Genomic DNA, 22,325 nt, shown 5'->3' with positions numbered 1-22,325 from the left:
GCTACTTTATACGATCATTTGGAAGTTTAAAAAATCAAAGAGAAGGGGGAAGAAAGCTGTATCTAAAACGTCAATAAATGTACAACCTAAGCAAAACCCCGTTATTAAAAATAAGAGTCAGCCGACGCCAATAGCCTTGGGGGGGACTTCAGAACCTAAAAGTGTTCTGGAAAGAAAGGAAGAAGGGCAGCCATCATCCTTCCTAGTGGGGACTGCTTCACGGAAAACAAGGGGCGCTAAAAAACAGAAAGCCCAACAAGTGGGGGTTCACAAAAATAACGCCCTCTTTGAGGTCCTATTTTAGAGTGCTCCCTCAAATATTAGAGCTGACTAAAGGAGAATCTTCTCCAACTAAACTAATGGTGGTCATTCAAGATCCTATATCTCCAGACCCACGGGCTCTGTCTCACCTAGGGGCCTCTATTCATGAAAAGTTGACACAATCAGGACAGGGGGGATTGAGCTTTCCTCGCCCTCTTCGGTCAATACTGTTGAACTTCATCGGAGCACAAATGGATCATGTGACCCAAAAATGCGAGATTATCAGCACATATCAGATGACCATCCAGAGTACTCTGTTGGAGAAATGCTAAGGGCTTTATCCCAGGATATCAAACAGGGCTTTCAAGCTTCTACAGCAAACCAAGTTGAAATCAGGACCTTTTGTGAGACTCTTGGATCAAAAGTAGATCTCTTAAATACTAGAACACTCCTACTAGAAGAAAATGTCACTAACCTTACAGCTAATTTAGAACTTGCTGAGACTGAGATAAAAACCCTTAAATCAAGCGAGGCAGCATTATTTGAACGTCTAGACTCCTTGGAAAACAATGCTAGGCGAAATAATCTCCGAATCCTCAATGTTCCAGAGGATAGAGAAGGAGGAGACCTTAAACAGTTCGTTGTCGCCCTGTTAAAAGAAGCCTTGGGTTCCGAGCCTTCAGACGAGATTATATTTAAGGACATCCAGCGAATACACAGGCACCCGTTCCGTAGAAATTTGCAAAGGCAGAAGCCTAGAAGGATTCTAATTAACTTCCAGACATATGCCCTTAACGAACAAATCCTCACTTTAGCACTAAAGCAAAATTCTTTAACTGCAAAGGGTTTTACTTTCCAAATTAGATCGGATTGGTCTAGAACAACTCTCGAAAGGCAATGGGAGCTTGGCAGAAGACTAGACTATTTTAGGAAAATGGGCGCAGTAGCCCAGTTGAAATTTCCTGCAACCCTAAAAATAATGTTTAACAACAAGATGCACAATGTGAGGACAGTTATGGCAGCGGATGCACTCCTGAAAGATTTAAGAAAGAATTGATGTTCTAGACATTCTTAATTACTTCAGACATCCAAGTGGCAATTAATATAGGAACTGCACTCAAAATTAAGTAGTTAAGGGTCACACACGGCTCGGTGCCGAACACTGGACTAGGTCCAGATATTTGGGGGTAGGGGTTTTCAGGGGGGGTGGGGGGATGTTGCTGGGTCACAGGGGCTTGGGGAAGGGTTAGGGTCACTTGGGAGTTACTGGGCGGGGTGTTGCAAGGGGAAAAAAACAAAACAAAAATGTCCTTCTCAGTATTAAAACGTTTCCTTTCATGGTTTGTAGCTTTAAAAGGAAAAAAGAAAGTGCACGTGTGCATTACTGCTTTTCGTTTTCGTTTTAAGGTTAACTGGTTTGGTGACACTGCATATAATCTGGGAAGCTCTTATATGGTGTGGGTAGCTTTCCTATGAATAGCATTCATGTTCTCTCCTGGAACGTTAATGGTCTGCGCACTAATCCTAGAAAACATAGGATTTTTCAATATATACGAGATAGTAGTGCGCAGATCATCATCTTACAGGAGACACATTTAATCGAGCATGAGCTATCCGCCTTAGCCAAAAAGGCAAGATGGATTAATTTTGTAATCTGTACCACACAATCAGTAAACACAAGTGGGGTGGCAATTCTGGTTAAAAAAACTGCACAAGCGACTCTTAGATCAACAACGGTCGACCCAGGTGGCAGATGGGCTATCGCAGAACTCCAGTTAATCGGTCTGAGAGTAACGATTGCAGGCTACTATGGTCCGAATCAGGATGACCCCTCTTCTCTCAAAAACATGATATCAGCCTTGTTAGTTTTTCCAGAACCAGTTATATTAGCCGGGGATTTTAATATAGTATTAGATAAATTCACAAACAACCGTGCATTAACTTCTCACAAAACAAGAGCTTGTCTTTTGGGTGTTATGAAGCAAATGGGGTATTTAGATATATGGAGGGTTAGGTCAGGCCTTAGACGCGAATATTCTTTCCACAACTACAAATATAAACATCAATCTAGAATCGATTTTATACTGGTTAGTCAATCGTTGAAGAAGTTGGTAAAAAATGTATCTTACCTCCACTCCCATCTTTCTGACCACTCGGCAGTGAGCCTGGCTATAGAAAGAGCTGAGGTATCTAAGCCGAGGACGTGGTCTATGGACCATTCACTATTGGCATTAGACGAGGTCTCACTTGCCCTTCGGAGAGAGCCCGAATGTTTTATGGTGAGGAATCTGGATTCTGCCTCAGTGGTCAATGTATGGGAATCATTTAAAGCTTTCGTGAGGGGTAATATAACAAGTATGTTGGTTTATAAGAATAAAAAATATAAGGAAGAAATCTCTGAGATGGAGAGTAAAATCAAAGATACACAATCATTGCCAGACTTACAAAACCCGGGCTCTCTTGAAGGAGTGCAAGCTAATTTACGTGACCTTAAGGGACAGCTTGAAGCTGTACTGAGTTCACGTTTAATGCAAAGGTGGGAGGCTAGTAAAATAGCCCACTTTGAATATGGTGAAGGTGCAGGGAAACGTCTTGCTTGGAAAGTAAAATCTGACCAAGCAAGAAATTATATTAACTCTGTCTTCAAGGATGGTATATCCTATACATCTGATGCGGATATCAGAGGGGTGTTCCACTCTTTTTTTCAGGAAATATATAAGGAGGATGGAAACTTAGACCTCTTGAAAATTCAGTCCTGGTTAAGTAATATAAATCTCCATGCATTAAACCCAGAACAACAAGCGGCGTTAGGTCAACCGGTTACCCAGGAGGAGGTCTATAGAGAAATAATGAGGCTGAAAAAGGTTAAGGCAGCAGGCCCGAACGGCCTTCCTTCTGAGATATATAGATGTATTGTTAAGGAGGTCGTCCCGGTCTTGACAACCCTATTTAACCAAATTCTTCAAGATGGAATGGCGCCCCCGCCCTCTTGGAATAATGCAACCATGACCCTAATTCTAAAGCCGGGGAAATTGGCCACAAGCTGTGAATCATATAGGCCAATTTCTATATTAAATGCGGACTATAAAATCTACGCCTCTATAATGGCTACTAGGCTTGGAAGGGTCGCAGGGGATCATTTACATCCGGACCAAAGGGGCATTGTTGGGGGCCGTCACCTGTCGGAGTTGACATACGACTTGATTGGGGCTATAGATCTGGCCTCAACGTGGTCTCTTCCACTTGCAGTGATGACCCTTGACGCAGCGAAGGCCTTCAACAGGGTCAATTCGTTGTTCCTGTCGGAGGCCTTGGCTAAGTTTAAGATCGGGAATAAGTTTAGGCGTTCTATTGCACTCTTATACAGTAAACCATCGGCAAACCTTTTTATAAATGGCTCCCTTGCAGAACCCTTTGAGATCTCTAGGGGTACACGCCAGGGTTGTCCCCTTTCCCCACTACTGTTCGATTTATACATTGAATCTTTCGCCCAAATGTTGCGAGATGAACATAGATTATCTTCTTTCAAGCATGGGGAATGGGAAAAAAAAGTGGTTATATATGCCGATGATATCTTGATATTTACATCAGATCTGAATACGGCCTACCCTGATGTTGAGTTGGCACAAGAATTTGGTATAGTCTCAGGTTATAAGGTTAATACTTCTAAAACCGAAATAATGGCTTGGAATATGCAGACCCAATATCAGCTCCCCTTTTGAAAACTAACATGAGATATTTGGGTATACATATTCAAGACATAGATAAGATACCTACCTATAATTTAACACTGGTTACAAGAGAAACTCGGAAGCTAATGAAATCTTGGGCTTTATTATCCTTATCTATACTGGGGCGAGTTAATCTAATCAAAGTGTCCATTCTGCCTAGATTTACTATTCTTTTTAATTCTATCCCTTTATTTTTTGATACGGTCGCCCTGACTAAACTACAAAGTGAACTTAATACATTTGTTTGGGCTTCTCGACATACCAGGATAGCCTGGAAGAAAATTAGAAGGCGTAGGGAGAAGGGTGGCAGCTGCAGAACTCTATGTCCTACCTGCAGGTCACGAGCTAGTTACCCAAAGACCGACTTCGTTTTTCATCCTCCCAGGATCTATAAATTATGTACCAGTCAATGGGATAGTAGCAGCAACTAATATTTAAAGAACCATGAAAGCACAAATCGGACAATGGCAGCCAACATAATATAAACTAGACACAAACATGAACAAGGTGATGAATGAATGGCAGAGAGATGGATGGACGGACGGAATAAAGTGATATATGAATGGATGCAGTAGGGTGATGGGTGGATGAATGTAAGAAGGCGATGGATGAATGGGTGCCTGGCGGATAGATGAAACAAGTGGACGAATGGAATAAGATGGATGGATGGATGAGTGGGGATGGATGGAATAAAGTGATGTATGGATACGATATGGTGATGGATAGATGAATGGAGCTGGCTATGAATAAATGGGTATCTGATGGATAGATTAAATGTGATGTGGGGACGAATGGAATAAGATGGATGTGTGGGTGGGTGTTTGGGTTGGAGGAAGTGTGGGGGGATGGGCAGGTGGACGGGTAGCTGGATGGTGGGTGGGTGGTGGATGCGTGGGTGGATGAATGAATGGTGGGTGGATGGACAGGTGCGTGGATGAGTGTATGGATGGGAGGATGGAAAGATGGGTGGACGGATGAATGGACGGTGTGTGGATGGATAGGTGGGCGGATAGTTGGGTGGATGGATGGGTGGATAGATGATGGATGGACAGGTGGGCGGATGAATGATGGATGGGTGGATAGATGGATGGATGAATGAATGGAGCAAGTGTATGTCGCACACCGTGAGCTGGGTGAATGTTCTCTTACCTTGTACTCCAGGGGCACCGCCTCGTGGGACCGGTGCTCCTTGGCCTCTCTGCACACCACACAGATGGCCGTCCCCTCCTTCCTACAGAAGAGCCGCAGCTTCTCGCGGTGCCGGACATACTCCCCCTCCACCCGCAGCTGCGCCGCCTGCTGGCAGAAGTCCGTGGCGATCTGCACAATGTTGGCCAGCTGCCAGTTGGCGCTCAGGGCACCCTTGGGTGATGCATTCCTGCACTCGGGGCAGGGGAAGTTTGAGGCTACTCCTGGCCAGCATCGAGCGAGGCAGGACGGCAGAAGTTGTGCCCGCACTGCGTGGTCACCGGGTCCATGTAGTAGTCCAGACAGATGGAGCATCTGGTCTCTTCCATCAGGAGCTCCACAGGGTTTGCTTCAGCTATGGCCCGGCAGAGAGAGAGAGAGAGAGAGAGGGGGGGGGGGGGGGGAGAGAGACAAAGTGGGGCCAATGCGGGGCAGAGCGGAGCTCACAGAGGGGCAGGGAGTAGGGCAGAAAGTCAGACAGAGAGGGAGACAGGGAGAAAGAAACAGACTGGGGCAGAGAGCCATGCAGGGAGATCAGAGAGCCGGGCAGGGAGTGGGGCAGAAAGCAGTAGAGAGCCGGGCAGGGAGCTGGACAGAGGGCACCCTAGGCAGAAGTATGGAACTGAGCAACAGCAGAGTTGGACAAAGCAGGTTGAAGAGAAGCCCTGAACGTGACGAGAGCAGGGCAGGATTGCGGGGCAGATAGCTTGACAGCGAGCCAGGCAGAGATCCGCGAAGAGAACCAGTGAGGTCATCCAGGTTTCGAGTTTCGATTTAGTTTTCTCAGAAGGCGCGAGCAGAGGAGGCAGGGAGTGAAACTCACATTTACAGACCCGCGCCTATATTTCAAGTGTGTCCAAAATATGTTTAACTAGGCGGTCTCAGTAAGGAAAGCCACGGGAGAAAACGTAATGTGCCCAGTATCACACTATTTGGTTCCGTAAGAGAGCCAGGATTTCAGACGCAGGTCACTGCTGCTGAAGTCTACAACCTGCCCAACTTACCTTCTGCATTAACAGTCCACACTTCAAACAAGCGGAACTGAAAGTGATCACGAAAGTAATCGCTATTGTAAAAAAAAAAAAAAAACATACCCGCGCGCCACTGCGAGACATAGGTTTTCAATTATCGCGCACGTGTCTGGGCACGATAACTGAAACCACATGGGGTTTGGTGCGGGTATCAGACACCAATAGGCCGTGGGCGGAGCAATGCGCCAGCCTTTGGCCTATTGCGTGCTCTGTTAACAAAATACACTCACTCAAAGCCCAATGACAGAAGGAGCAGACAAAAAACACATGCATGAGCGTGTGTGATTCCAGGGTCAATTTCTGAACCCCGGAACAAAAGGACTCTTGCCTGCGCAAGCACTGCTGCGCAGTGCAACGCAGCTCGCAAGACCTAAAAATGGATACACCATAGTTAAAAATCCACATCATAAAGAGAAAGAGGGAGAACACACAAGAGACAAAACAATATATTTGTCAGCTAATTTGTACAATCAATACACCCACATGATCGGTATCTCATCTGTGCCAGTACGTTTTTCAAATTTAGCTTTATATACACGAGTCAATGCGTTTCGGCAGTATTCAACCACTTCTGACCACCTTCTTCAAGACAGTATTTTTCACTCTCTAATCAATATAAATGAATCATTGGCACCCAAAGGGTATCTTCATTGTGTGTGTGTATATATATATATATATATATATATATATATATATATATATATATATATTACCTACTGGTCGCCAGTAGGTAGTTATAGTTAGGACCACGTTTCCATAGGAAATCCGCAACATTCTATTTTGAATAACTTTTGCGCCGGTCGACGAATCCTCGCGAATTTTTCAAAATAGGTGGGGCGCTACGCTCCGCTCCTACCCTGAAAGTCTCGGGGGGATTAGTCAAGCGGGGGCTGAGATAAAAGGGGGGTCCCAAAACGCGTTTTTCCCATGCATTTTTCCGTAGGACCTTTAGACAGGGCTACAGCCCGAACGGCTGAACAGAATTACTTGAAATTTGGCAGAGAGGTAGTCCTCAGGTCAAGGAAGTGCCTTTTGTAGGTTTGGTGTAAATCTGTTCAGTAGATTCTGAGAAAATAGCCTTTAAATCAATATATATATCTGAGCCAGCTTACGGTGCGCTTACGGTACGCTTACCGTATGCGTATGGTGGCGTGCGCGAGCGCGATTCTGATTGGCTCTTAGATCTTAGTAAACATTCGAATCGGCCGAAACCAGGAAGCGGCAGCCGCCATTTTCTCTCTCGCACTGAGAGTGTGGATTAAAAACAAAGGACAAAAACAAAGGACAAAAACATGTAAAGGGGCTGTTTGGACAGCTCCAAAGCACATAGCCATGTTGAGCGAGTCCCCAAAGATCCCCCAAGGCCAAAAACGGAATTTTCATTTTTTCGCTAATTTCGCCGATTACGCTTACCGTACGCGTAAATTTAAAAAAAAAAAAAAAAATTATCCACAATCTCCCCACCCCGTGTGCAAACGGTGCCCGAAGGGCACCATTTGTGCATGGCTTGTTACAGGTGTGAAAAAATAAAATATTACCTTTCAAAACGAAGTGCATCATATGTCCTCCATGTGCGCACGGTGCGCGAAGTGCATCGTGCGTACATGGCCCATCTTGCGTTAAGTGGGCGCGCACGCCACGAATGGCGTAAAGTAACTTAGCATTTAAAAAACCGTACTAATTCACTGAAAAAACCATAGGTTTCACACACGTTATAGTTAGCGGAAATTTTACTGATAAAAAACAAATGAAATTCCCCCGTTCTAGTTAGTGCAGGCAACTATAACTCACGCGACCGCAATCTTCTGCTGATGACATGTGTCTTTAAGAAAAAAAAATATTTGTAATATATGTATAGCTAAAAATTTATGGAAGAAGACATGGGCAAATAAGTGTCTAAATACAGTATTAGCATCAGCAGAGGATTGCGGTCGCGTGAGTTATAGTTGCCTGCACTAACTATAACGGGGGAATTTCATTTGTTTTTTATCAGTAAAATTTCCGCTAACTATAACATGTGTGAAACCTATGGTTTTTTCAGTGAATTTGCAAGGTTTTTTAAATGCTAATTCCTAACTATAACGTGTGTGAAACCTATGGTTTTTTCAGTGTATGTATATATATATATATATATATATATATATATATATATATTACCTACTGGCGGTCGCCAGTAGGTAGTTATAGTTAGGACCACGTTTCCATAGGAAAACCTCAACATTCTATTTTGAATAACTTTGGCGCCGGTCGACGAATCCTCGCGAATTTCTCAAAATAGGTGGGGCGCTACGCTCCGCTCCTACCCTGAAAGTCTCGGGGGGATTCGTCAAGCGGGGGCTGAGATAAAAGGGGGGTCCCAAAACGCGTTTTTCCCATGCATTTTTCCATAGGACCTTTAGAACGAGCTACAGCCCGAACGGCTGAACAGAATTACTAGAAATTTGGCAGAGAGGTAGTCCCTAGGTCAAGGAAGTGCCTTTTGTAGGTTTGGTGTAAATCTGTTCAGTAGATTCTGAGAAAATAGCCTTTAAATCAATATATATATCTGAGCCCGCTTACGGTACGCTTACCGTACGCTTACGGTAAGCGTACGGTGGCGTGCGCGAGCGCGATTCTGATTGGCTTAGATCTTAGTAAACATTCGAATCGGCAGAAACCAGGAAGCGGCGTCCGCCATTTTGTCTACCGCACTGAGTGTTATGTATCAAACATGATGGCCAAAAACATGTTACGGGGATGTTTTGACAACTCCCTCTCACATAGTCATGTTGAGGGAGTCCCCAAACATCCCCCAAGAGCAAAAACGGCATTATTTTTTTTTCGGCAATTTCGCGGGGTACTGTTACCGTACGCTTACCGTAAGCGTACGGTAAAAAAATAAAAATAAAAAAAACACTATCCACACTTTCTCCACCCCTTGTGCAAATGGTGGCCGAAGGCCACCATTTGTGCATGGCTTATCAGCGCACAGAAATTTCCCAAAAAATTTCAACAGATTACCTATCACAAGGAAGCGCATAATATGTCCTCCATGTGCGCACGGTGCGCGAAGCGCATCGTGCGTACATGGCCCATCTAGCGTAACGTGGGCACGGCACTAACTGCGTAAAGTGGGTGCGCGGTGCGCGAAGCGCACCGCGTGCTCACTGTGCGCGCACGGTGCGCGAAGCGCACCGTGCGCGCACGGAACGAACTGCGTTAAGTGGGCGCGCACGCCACGAATGGCGTAAAGTCACTTAGCATTTAAAAAACCGTACAAATTCACTGAAAAAACCATAGGTTTCACACATGTTATAGTTAGCGGAAATTTTACTGATAAAAAACCAATGAAATTGCCCCGTTATAGTTAGTGCTGGCAACTATAACTCACGCGACCGCAATCTTCTGCTGATGACATATGTGTCTTTATGAAAAAAAAATATTTGTAATATATGTATAGCTAAAAATGTATGGAAGAAGACATGGGCAAATAAGTGTCTAAATACAGTATTAGCATCAGCAGAGGATTGCGGTCGCGTGAGTTATAGTTGCCAGCACTAACTATAACGGGGCAATTTCATTGGTTTTTTATCAGTAAAATTTCCGCTAACTATAACATGTGTGAAACCTATGGTTTTTTCAGTGAATATATATATATATATATATATATATATATATATATATATATATATATATATATATATATATATATTCTGCTCCAAAGGTTGTCCACCAGGTGAGCAGCACTCGATCAGCAGCTTTGTTTATGATAGGCATGGACGAGGATCCGCTTGTAGAAGCCGCTCCGTAGTGGAATTGCCTGACGCGTTTCGAAGCTCCATATGCTTCTCTTCAGCCGCTTTGTGGCTGACAACCGGAGCGTCAAACTGGCTCCCTCCCTGTAAGGGCTCCAGCTCACCTTCGTTCTCACTGTAGACGCACCTTCCTGGTGCTGTCAAAAGACCCGCGATACGCGGTGGGCTCCTCTTCGCGACCGGGTAAGGGCCGCCTTCAAAGTGATCGAAATCAAAAGCCGTGCTCTCAGCTACATTTCCAGTCATTCAGCAAGAAACGCCACTGAAGAAAGGTTTACCCCTGAAACGCGTCTGGCGCACATGTATTGAACTTTGCTGTCCTTGTTGGGTCCTGCTGGCAGGCTGTCTTCCATTAAAAGTGAGCGAAATTTACCCTTCGTGTGGCTCTACTTCAAATGGGTTTCCTGTGATGGTGTATGTAATAGGCGGCCCTTACCCGGTCGCGAAGAGGAGCCCACCGCGTATCGCGGGTCTTTTGACAGCACCAGGAAGGTGCGTCTACAGTGAGAACGAAGGTGAGCTGGAGCCCTTACAGGGAGGGAGCCAGTTTGACGCTCCGGTTGTCAGCCACAAAGCGGGGCAGGTCCCGCCCTGGACATTTGTTTTACAAGTTGCAATAGAGACTGTGAGAGTGCACCCACTGGGGATCATTATAGAGCACTACATCACCCATAAGGCCGTGAGAAAAGGCACGCCCACTTGGGCAGGTAACTGAAATCACCCACAAGGCCGTGAGAAAAGGCACGCCCACTGGGACAGGTGATCGAAATCAAAAGCCGTGCTCTCAGCTACATTTCCAGTCATTCAGCAAGAAACGCCACTGAAGAAAGGTTTACCCCTGAAACGCGTCTGGCGCAGATGTATTGAACTTTGCTGTCCTTGTTGGGTCCTGCTGGCAGGCTGTCTTCCATTAAAAGTGAGCGAAATTTACCTTTCGTGTGGCTCTACTTCAAATGGGTTTCCTGTGATGGTGTAATATATATATATATATATATATATATATATATATATATATATATATATCCAAGTCAAAGGGATCCAAAACTCCGGGGCACACTGTCAGCGGGTGCTCTGCATGACGGGCCGGATCCTGGCCACGGAAAACCACATTATAAGTCCAAAGATGCGGCACTCGGGAAGGAGATAGTTTTAAACAGTGCTTTATTGAATTGCACAGCTCAACCAACGCGTTTCAGACTAACGTCCTTGCTCACGGTTAGTGAGTCCTTCTTCTATGGCACTATATATACCACTAGCCCTGATATGGCATTGTGGGAAATGTAGTGCATTCAAAACAAAGTTATACAATTTGTATCAAAAGAAAAACAATCATATATTATGATTGACAGATGGATGGATTAGCATCAACAATTCATGGTATAGTACCTACGACGCAAAGGTATACATGCAACCTAGTAGGATAAAGGGCCATTGTATAGTACAAAATGTCATCTGGCGGCGGGATACCTTGACTTTAGAAGTAAAGAATAAATAAGAGAGAGTACGGAATCAGTGTTAAAGGTTCAGGAGGAAGGGAAGGAAAGGAAAACTGAAAACAGGGGGGGGAGAGAGAGAAAAGGGAGAAAAGGAGAGACGGGATAGCTACTGATATCTCAGAGTAACGTTTGTTGCTGAGGGAAGTTAATCTATGCCAAATGTACATAAAGTTCTTCATCATTGTTCATCCCAATCGGGGTCTTCGTTTGTAATCTAATAATGTAGCGGGATTCCAACTGTCGCAGTTTTTTAGTTCTGTCGCCACCTCGTTCATTTAGCGTGATCGTGTCGATTCCATAGTAGCACATCGCACGCCAATCTCCTTTTTGGCATGCTAACAGGTGTTTCGCAGTTGCGTAAGTAGTGTCCTTATTTTTGACTGCTCGGATGTGTTCCAAAATACGCTTTTTGAGTGGGCAGATAGTGCTACCTACGTACTTGTGACCGCAGGTGCATTCAATGATGTAGATGGCAAATTTAGTGTTGCAGGTTATTCTTTTGCTTAATGTTATGATGTTTCCATTTGGCTCCGCAATATGTTTCACATTTTTTCCAATTTTGCAGGCTTTGCAGGAATTACATTTAGTAAACCCATTTTGTTGTTTGGTTAGCCAATTAGTTGTTTCTTCCTGGACGAAGTGGCTCTTGACAAGCATGTCTTTAAGTGATTTCGTCTTTCTGTACGTCACTGTAGGTCTTACTCCAACAAGATTACCAATGTCAGGGTCTTTCGTGATCAGGTGCCAGTGTTTTTTAATCTTACTCATAATGAGTGCACTTTCTTTGCTATACGCTGTAATGAACCTTGGAACTTGTGTTTCATCTTCAGTAGTGGGTTTGGTTCTGGGCATGAGAGTATCAGTTCTTGTTTTGGCATCAATTCTGGTTTTATTCCGCTTGAGGATGGATTCAGTATATCCTCTTTGTTTGAGCCTGTCCATGGATTCGTGTATTCGGCTCTCTGCATCTTCTGGTTTGGAGCAATTTCGCTTGAGTCTTATGAATTCTCCAAAGGGAATACTGTTCAACAAGGGTTTAGGGTGAAAGCTGGTTCCATGTAAAATGCTATTGGTAGCCGTTTTCTTTCTATAAAGAGTTGAATGAATCTGATTGTTCTCGATATAGATCAGAGTGTCAAGAAATGGAATTTTGGATCTGCTCATCTCGAATGTGAACGATAGGCCAATCTCATTCTCGTTCAGTTTGTCAAAGTAATTTCGAAAATCCTCATCTGTACCATTCCAGATGAGGAATAGGTCGTCGATGTAACGGACCCATAGAATGATTTTTTCCATTTCATCCTGATTGTCTGGGTTCCAGGCTATTGTCTTCTCCCACCATCCCATAGTGATGTTGGCGTAATTCACAGAAAAGGAAATGCCCATCGCCGTTCCACACATTTGTTTGAAGAGTTCTTTGTTGAAACAGAAAATGTTGTTGGTAAGACATGTCTCGATCATATTGAGTAACATATGCGTGTGCTTCATTTCAGTTATTTTCCGTTGTTTTAGGAAGTAAGTGCAGGCTTGCATTCCCACTTCGTGGCGTAATCAAACACCTGATGCAAGATAAAAGCTTAACTATTAAACCTGCGGATAAAGGTGGCAACACTGTACTGTTAAACACCACAGACTATCTAGCTGAAGCATACAGACAATTAAATGATCCCATTAATTATAACAGGATTACCATTAATCCGATGAACAAAATGCAATACGAACTAGAGACGAAACTCACAGGATGGCATAAAGACAATTTAATTAATGATGAAGAACTCAAATTTCTCACCAACGAATTTCCGGTCATACCGACCATTTACTTTTTACCCAAAATACATAAAACTTTGAACCACCCACCAGGCAGACCGATAGTTTCTTCATGTCAATCACTGTATGAAAATGTCTCAGAATATGTGGATCACTTTCTTGCCCCTATTGCCCAGAGTATGAGCTCCTACATCAGGGACACCGGCGACTTCCTCCGGATACTAAATGGCACTTCCTGGAACAATCAATACTTATTAGTCACCATAGACGTTGTGTCCCTTTACACGTCAATACGCCACGAAGTGGGAATGCAAGCCTGCACTTACTTCCTAAAACAACGGAAAATAACTGAAATGAAGCACACGCATATGTTACTCAATATGATCGAGACATGTCTTACCAACAACATTTTCTGTTTCAACAAAGAACTCTTCAAACAAATGTGTGGAACGGCGATGGGCATTTCCTTTTCTGTGAATTACGCCAACATCACTATGGGATGGTGGGAGAAGACAATAGCCTGGAACCCAGACAATCAGGATGAAATGGAAAAAATCATTCTATGGGTCCGTTACATCGACGACCTATTCCTCATCTGGAATGGTACAGATGAGGATTTTCGAAATTACTTTGACAAACTGAACGAGAATGAGATTGGCCTATCGTTCACATTCGAGATGAGCAGATCCAAAATTCCATTTCTTGACACTCTGATCTATATCGAGAACAATCAGATTCATTCAACTCTTTATAGAAAGAAAACGGCTACCAATAGCATTTTACATGGAACCAGCTTTCACCCTAAACCCTTGTTGAACAGTATTCCCTTTGGAGAATTCATAAGACTCAAGCGAAATTGCTCCAAACCAGAAGATGCAGAGAGCCGAATACACGAATCCATGGACAGGCTCAAACAAAGAGGATATACTGAATCCATCCTCAAGCGGAATAAAACCAGAATTGATGCCAAAACAAGAACTGATACTCTCATGCCCAGAACCAAACCCACTACTGAAGATGAAACACAAGTTCCAAGGTTCATTACAGCGTATAGCAAAGAAAGTGCACTCATTATGAGTAAGATTAAAAAACACTGGCACCTGATCACGAAAGACCCTGACATTGGTAATCTTGTTGGAGTAAGACCTACAGTGACGTACAGAAAGACGAAATCACTTAAAGACATGCTTGTCAAGAGCCACTTCGTCCAGGAAGAAACAACTAATTGGCTAACCAAACAACAAAATGGGTTTACTAAATGTAATTCCTGCAAAGCCTGCAAAATTGGAAAAAATGTGAAACATATTGCGGAGCCAAATGGAAACATCATAACATTAAGCAAAAGAATAACCTGCAACACTAAATTTGCCATCTACATCATTGAATGCACCTGCGGTCACAAGTACGTAGGTAGCACTATCTGCCCACTCAAAAAGCGTATTTTGGAACACATCCGAGCAGTCAAAAATAAGGACACTACTTACGCAACTGCGAAACACCTGTTAGCATGCCAAAAAGGAGATTGGCGTGCGATGTGCTACTATGGAATCGACACGATCACGCTAAATGAACGAGGTGGCGACAGAACTAAAAAACTGCGACAGTTGGAATCCCGCTACATTATTAGATTACAAACGAAGACCCCGATTGGGATGAACAATGATGAAGAACTTTATGTACATTTGGCATAGATTAACTTCCCTCAGCAACAAACGTTACTCTGAGATATCAGTAGCTATCCCGTCTCTCCTTTTCTCCCTTTTCTCTCTCTCCCCCCCCTGTTTTCAGTTTTCCTTTCCTTCCCTTCCTCCTGAACCTTTAACACTGATTCCGTACTCTCTCTTATTTATTCTTTACTTCTAAAGTCAAGGTATCCCGCCGCCAGATGACATTTTGTACTATACAATGGCCCTTTATCCTACTAGGTTGCATGTATACCTTTGCGTCGTAGGTACTATACCATGAATTGTTGATGCTAATCCATCCATCTGTCAATCATAATATATGATTGTTTTTCTTTTGATACAAATTGTATAACTTTGTTTTGAATGCACTACATTTCCCACAATGCCATATCAGGGCTAGTGGTATATATAGTGCCATAGAAGAAGGACTCACTAACCGTGAGCAAGGACGTTAGTCTGAAACGCGTTGGTTGAGCTGTGCAATTCAATAAAGCACTGTTTAAAACTATCTCCTTCCCGAGTGCCGCATCTTTGGACTTATAATATATATATATATATATATATATATATATATATATATATATATATATGTATATATATTTTTTTTTTTTAACACTCATCTTCCACCTTAATTTATAAAGCTCAACCCTGGGATCGAATGATCATCCTTGAGACTGGTTCAAGGAGAGTTATCCTTTCACATACGGCGCGCAAATTATACAACAAGGAGATTTGATACTGGGACTGCGACACACGTACAGTAACAGGCGCAGATGTACAGACAATGGTACTTAGATGCAGGTACAGTAACAGACATGTGTCGACTGACACTTGGACTTCGGATATGCAGGTACAGTGGCAAAAAGGATTTACAGATTGTCTCTGCATTAAGTTCTAGTGGCAGACACCAAAATGTAGGACACGAAAATGGGGCATAAAGACATGGGCTGATTGTCACTGACAATTACAAATACGGTGGAAATAAGCTATTGAAGACAATCTCCACACACGCGCACAACAGCAAAGAGCTCTTCAACATCAAGGAGTTCGCCCAACCCACCAGCGAGTCTACGGACATCTCTCACTCACAAGACCTCTGCGACAAACTCTGCACCTTTTTCCTTCACAAAATCAAGAGCATCTACGACCACTTCGACGAAGACAACCAACACACTGAACCCTCACAAACCACCCCTTACACTGAAGCCAGCGTTTGACAACTGGACAGCCCTCACCACCGAGGACACACTGATGATCATGAAGTCAATCCATTCCAGGGCCCCCACCACATCTTCAACAGAGCCGCCAACACCATCACACCCATGCTCCACCACACCATCAACCGCTCCCTGGCGACCGCCTCATTCCCCGACTGAAAACACGCAAGTCACCCCCTCCTTAAGAAACCCTTGGCGGACCCCACCAACCTCAAACTACAGACCCATCTCCCTGCTTCTGTTCCCAGTGAAAGTCATTGAGAAAGCCATCAACTCGCCACATTCATCGAAGAGCACAGCATCCTCAATTCCTCCTAATCCGGCTTCAGAAAAAAACAGTACGGAAACCGCCCTCCTCGCCACAACAGATGCCATCCGCACCCTACTGGACAAAGGAGAAACAGTAGCCCTCCTCCTCCTTGACCTCTCAGCGGCGTTTGACAGTCTCTCACCACACCCCAATATGCAGACTCCACGACGCATGGATCCAGGACAAGGCCCTCGATTAGATCCGCTCCTTCCTCTCCGGCAAAACGCAGACTCCTCCTTTTCCTCTCGGACCCCTACACAACCCACCTACGGAGTCCTTCCTCAGCCCTACGCTCTTCAACGTCTACATGGCTCCGCTCACCAATCGTCAGAACCTACGGACTCAACATGGTGTCATATGTAGATGACACCCAACTCCCCCTCTCCCTATCCAACAAACCTAACCCCGCCAGACAACTTTCGAGAAGGCATGGAAGCCGTCGCCAAATGGATGAAAAACAGCTGCCTACAACTAAACACCAACAAAACAGAAGTACTCATCATGGGCCCAAACCCAGACGCCTAGAGCGACACCTGGTGGCCCCCCGCCCTCGTAAACCCACCCACCACCATGGACCATGCACGCAACCTGGGAATCATCCTGGACTCCAAGCTCAAAATGGACCTCCAGATCAACTCAGTCTCGTACCCCTGCTTCCACACCCTCCGCCTCCTACACAAGACCTTCAAATGGATCCCGCCCTCTCACATAGAAAGACAGTCACTCACACCCTGGTCACCAGCAGACTACTACAGCAACGCACTCTACACCGGACTAAACAAAAACCTCACCCGCAAGCTACAGAACATCCAGACGCCGCCGCAAGACTGGTCCTCAACCTGCCAAGACACTGTCACATCTCCAGGCACATGCGCACACTCCACTGGCTCCCCATCGAGGCTAGTCACCTTCAAGATGCTCACCCACGCGCACAATGCCCTCCACAACACTGGACCAGCATACCTGAACAGCGGACTCAAATTCTACTCACCCCAAAGGACGCTACGATCAGCCCAGCTCTCCTACGCCGTGGTCCCCCGCACCAGAAGAACAGATCAGGGGGCCGCTCCTCCTCCTTCCTCGTGGCCAGAGCCTGGAACACCCTTCTGCTCCACCTCAGACATCGCTCCCCATCTTGGCAAGAAACCTCAAAACCTGGCTCTTCAACAGATCCCCTTCTTGATGGTCTGGAACCTGCGCCCCCCCCCCCACCCTCAGCTCCTTGAGACCCTTGCGGCCGAGTAGTCACGCTCAAACACCGGATTGATGGTGCTGAAAGGCAGAAGGACCCTGAAACTCAGAGGAGAAGGTCATTGAGCCACTGGACAACAGACAGACTTGGATACGCAGACACTGGAATGTAGAGAATTAGAAATGTGCAGACAGAGAAAAAGACACCAAAACTTAGAGACCGATTCTAGAAGAAAGACGTGTAGACACATACAGGTAAAGACATAGAAATAGGGCACAAAGGCGTGGATAGGCTTGAACTAGAATTGAATACAGAGCCACAGTGGCAGAAAAAGACTGGCACATAATTAAAAGATATTGGCACGAGGCCAGCAAGACACAGATGTCTTGACTCTGGAGGTTAGACACACTGGCATGAGGTAGAGAGGCACTAAGGCACTGACCAAGGAAGGCAGAGATGAGGTCACTGGCCAAAGGACAAAAACACAGAAGGGAAGCTTCATACTTCTAAGCAGAGTTCACGTCAGAAAACGCCACAATCCAGCTGAAGCACATGCTCCATATAACCACAGCACTTTGCAGACTAGCAGTGGAAGGAGTTCGCTTCATATACCAAGTTCCAATACTTAACCTGTCTCTTGCCCACATGAGGGAGAACCTAGTATGATCTTGTGCAGCGACAGCATGGTTGACGAATGCAATATATACTCTAGTAGATTTGTAAAGAGAAGCTGAAGGCTTTGGGAGAGGTTGCGCCGGTACTTGTGTAAAGGCTACAATACCTCTGAGTAGGGTTTGCGCAATATAAAACTGGGGATAAAGAGGCAAGGAAATGAAGCGCGCATTCTGTGGTGTCTTAAGTGGGCAGTTACAGAGGTGGAACACCTTAAATCCCCCTGAGGTAGAATTGGAGTTAACGGCCATTCACTTGCCCTTTAAGATCTCACACCGCACGGTCATTCGATATCAGTGAACACTGCGCTCCCACCCACCCCACCTTCAGAGGACTTTGCATCCAGACAGCAATTCAGAACAACTTACTTGGTGCAGAGGAGTCTCTACGAAAGAAGAGATCCCCTCTGAGTAAACATGCTTAAAGATAATTTGCAAGTGTAAAGTGCTCTTACACAGAACCAGCACCCCCAACTAAAATAAAACTTAACACATGCTCATTAGACCCTCAGCAATGACGTAGCAAAGTTGCCCTTGCAAGTTCCGGCCAACAAATAAGAGTCCCCTGCCATCAGCTGGATAGTAAAATACAACCTTTGAGATGCAGCGGACCCCTAAACTGCTGCACCCGGGTGCAACTGCACATACTGCTCTATTGACAAAGCTTCCATTAGCATGAATATACCCTGGAGTATTAGGTGCCCTTGGACGAGGGCGATCGGAAGGCATGAACAGTGCCCAGTCCTTGCTCTTATAGAGTACAATAGTTTTCAGCCAGGAACGTGAAGTCACCAGGTGTTCTCTGCCCAAGTCCACTGCTGGCTGTTGCCATGGTCACCCTGGAATGAGCTGCTCCGATCACACTGGCGTACAATAATGTTGCTAGTGAACTGGGGGCAGGGCACTTGGCCTAAGGTGTAGGACCGGCGCTCAAGGAGAGGATGTGGCGTAACGGTCACAGCCGCTGACTTTGGAATTAGGGAACCAGGTTAGTCTGTCAGCTCAACATCCTGCAATTCTGGGCAAATCACTTAATCTCCTCTTACCTACCAAAAATATATGTGTTCTTGTGTAATGCAACTGGTGCTCATGGAATGCCAAGTGCTTCAAAGAGCTTAGATCTTGCGTGCTCCCACTCGGGTCCAAGATGCCTCAAAATAGGTCAAGCTACCCCCATCCTAAAGAAGCCCAATTCAATCTTATCCTAACTACTTCTGCCCAATTTCGAATAGCATAACTTTAACCAAACTGCTAGAAAAAAGCGTTCACACACAACTCTAACTACCTAGAACAGTTTAAACTTCTGGACCAATTCCAATCAGGATTTAGATCTGGTCATAGTACTGAACCAGCCTTGACACACTGTCGATGACACCTTGAGAATACTGGACCAGAACAAACCCTGCTTACTTCTACTTTTTGATCTCTCCTCGGCATTCAACACAGTCCAACATGACAACTTAATTTATCTCCTCAAAAAAAGGATGGGTTAAGTTTTAGCTTGGTTTGCCGCATTCCTACATAACACATAGGATCAGAGTGAACCATTCCCGGTTTAACAGTACACCGTTATCAATTGGAGTGCCTCAAGGATACGCACTCTCGCCCACGCTTTTTAACTTATTCATGGAACTCCTCACTGAAATTCTGAACTGCTCTAACATGCAATATCACATGTATGCCGACTATACTCAACTATACTTTAAAGTCTTCACTGGATATCAAAACTCTTAACTCTTTTGAAAACTCAAAACTGGCTAACTTACAATAACCCGATACTAAATACTCAAGACCGAATTCTTCCTGATTGCGCCCTAATATCACTGCCCCTTTTCAAGACTGGCTCAAACAACTAACAGCGCTCAACTGCGCTCCTCGCATTCTGAACTCCACTAAATCATTCGGCTTGACTCGACAAACACCCAAGTATGCTAGACCACATTAGTGCAAACACCAGCGGAGCCAATCACCAAGTCAACACACTGAGGAAACTCAAACCCGCTTAGACTATGGAATTGTGACAGTGGCTGGGCTACCTAATTTCCAAATGGCCCCCCTAAGGTCTACGCAGAACTCAGCCACCAGACTCATAACAGGGGGCAAGAAAACGAGATCACATCACACCAGCTCTAACTCAACTAAACTGGCTCACACTCCAAGCTAATCTCTGGTTCAAGGTAGCCTGCCTGACGCACAAAGCACTTCAATACAACACTCCCAACTTACAAGGCAAAAATACTCAAACTATGTGGTTTGAACCGGAACCTAACAAGCTCTAACACTATTATTGAAACCACAAAAATTCAAGAAGAAACCTTCGGTCTTCCTGAAAAGAATTTGGAACGCTCTTCTGCCTAAATCAGAGCTAACTAATCAACTGCCACATTGAAAAAAAGTCAAACTTTTGCTTCATGTTTACAGCATGGATCTACCTCTTCAACTATGCAATGCTTTGACTCTTTAACTTACTTTATGGTTTTGCTCATATGTACAGCACTTTGATACCCTATCTGGTATTGTTCGCGCTTTATAAAACTTTTCAAATAAAGCGCTCCAATACCTTGCGGGTCGAGTTTGAGCTATGTAAAACTGCAACAAAAAAAGTGCCCTCCCACACAGTAACAAGCAACACGTATATTACTGGAAGGCTTGTCAGTACGTGTTTAGCAATGTTAAATAGGATTGCCATGGAATCTTTCATTCCAGACAGCATTAAGTATGTCCCAGCTACAAGTTAAGAATGCGCAACTGCGAATAGTCGCCAATTTTCACACACAGACACCCCTACTCCATGGAAAAGGCAATCTGCATTCCGCCCGTAAGCACTCTCACTTTGAAATCATACGGTCTTTGAATGCGCAGTAAATGTGACAAGATAAGATTTACAGGCAGGTTTACAGATAGAGTTCTCTCGGAAGAATAGTGGTAAATAATGTATTAGAATGGTAGGGATAAAGGGATCCTGGACAGCCTAAGCCAGCAAATGAAAAAAGCAAGAAAACATGAGTTACAAGGCCAATGGCAAGTAACAAGCGGAAAGCATTCCCAGGTCAACTTCTAAAACTCCTAAGATGTCTTTCGCATACCACACAGCTGCGCGGTCTGGTGGGCTGCGACCTAAAAAAGGAGCCGAGATTAAATATTACAAATAAACATAGCACAAATTCTCAGAGTGGAGAAAAGCAGGAGTACCAGTTCTATGGAAGCCTTGCGTTTCATTTCCTCACTTCCTACATGGAAGGTTTAGTCATCGCTCTTTTTGCTAAGATTCTACCCAGAATTAATCACAGTTCAAGATGCAACCGAAATAAGTCGCCATCCTCTATCGCTCGATCAGGAGTCATCTTGACTCAGAGCCTCTGGTTTTGCAGGTTTTAATCTACCTCCAGCATACCAACTCATTAGTGTCCAGAGAAGAACAATTTATGAACACTTTGAACCAAGACTTGAACGTCCCTCAACCATTTACGATGACTGCCAGCCAAACAATTTTCTGCCAAGAAGTGCCATCAAAACCACCATCAGTAGTTTGAGCCTCTTTAAATGTTTTGTAAACTATCACAAACTTACAGCCAGATGCAAAAACTGCCACTTTTTTTAAGCCAACAATAATGGAAGCCTCATTCTCAGTCCAAAAAAGGAGCAGCAATGAAGACTGGGATTATTGTGGGACAAACCTTACAGTTAATTCACGGGCAGTACCTATGTCCAAGACTAACGCACATGCACTGCCAGAGAAAGCAGCACCACAATTAAATGTCAATCATGAACACCTAAACATTGAACGATGTGGTTAAAATTTCCCTGCCTGGTTACCATTACATGTTAATCACGTAGCACCTCTTAATGACCTTCAAAAGAATATCCAACCAGAACGACCTTAAAAAACAAAACAAAAACAAAAAAAAACACAAAGATACCGGTTTGCACCATTCAACTCCATTCTCACACCACTCTGTTAAGACAGAAAGGCCCTCAAATG

Source organism: Triturus cristatus, chromosome 12 (genome assembly GCF_964204655.1).
Source record: "Triturus cristatus chromosome 12, aTriCri1.1, whole genome shotgun sequence".
NCBI classification, from domain to species: domain Eukaryota; kingdom Metazoa; phylum Chordata; class Amphibia; order Caudata; family Salamandridae; genus Triturus; species Triturus cristatus.
This window is presented reverse-complemented; position numbering follows the sequence as displayed.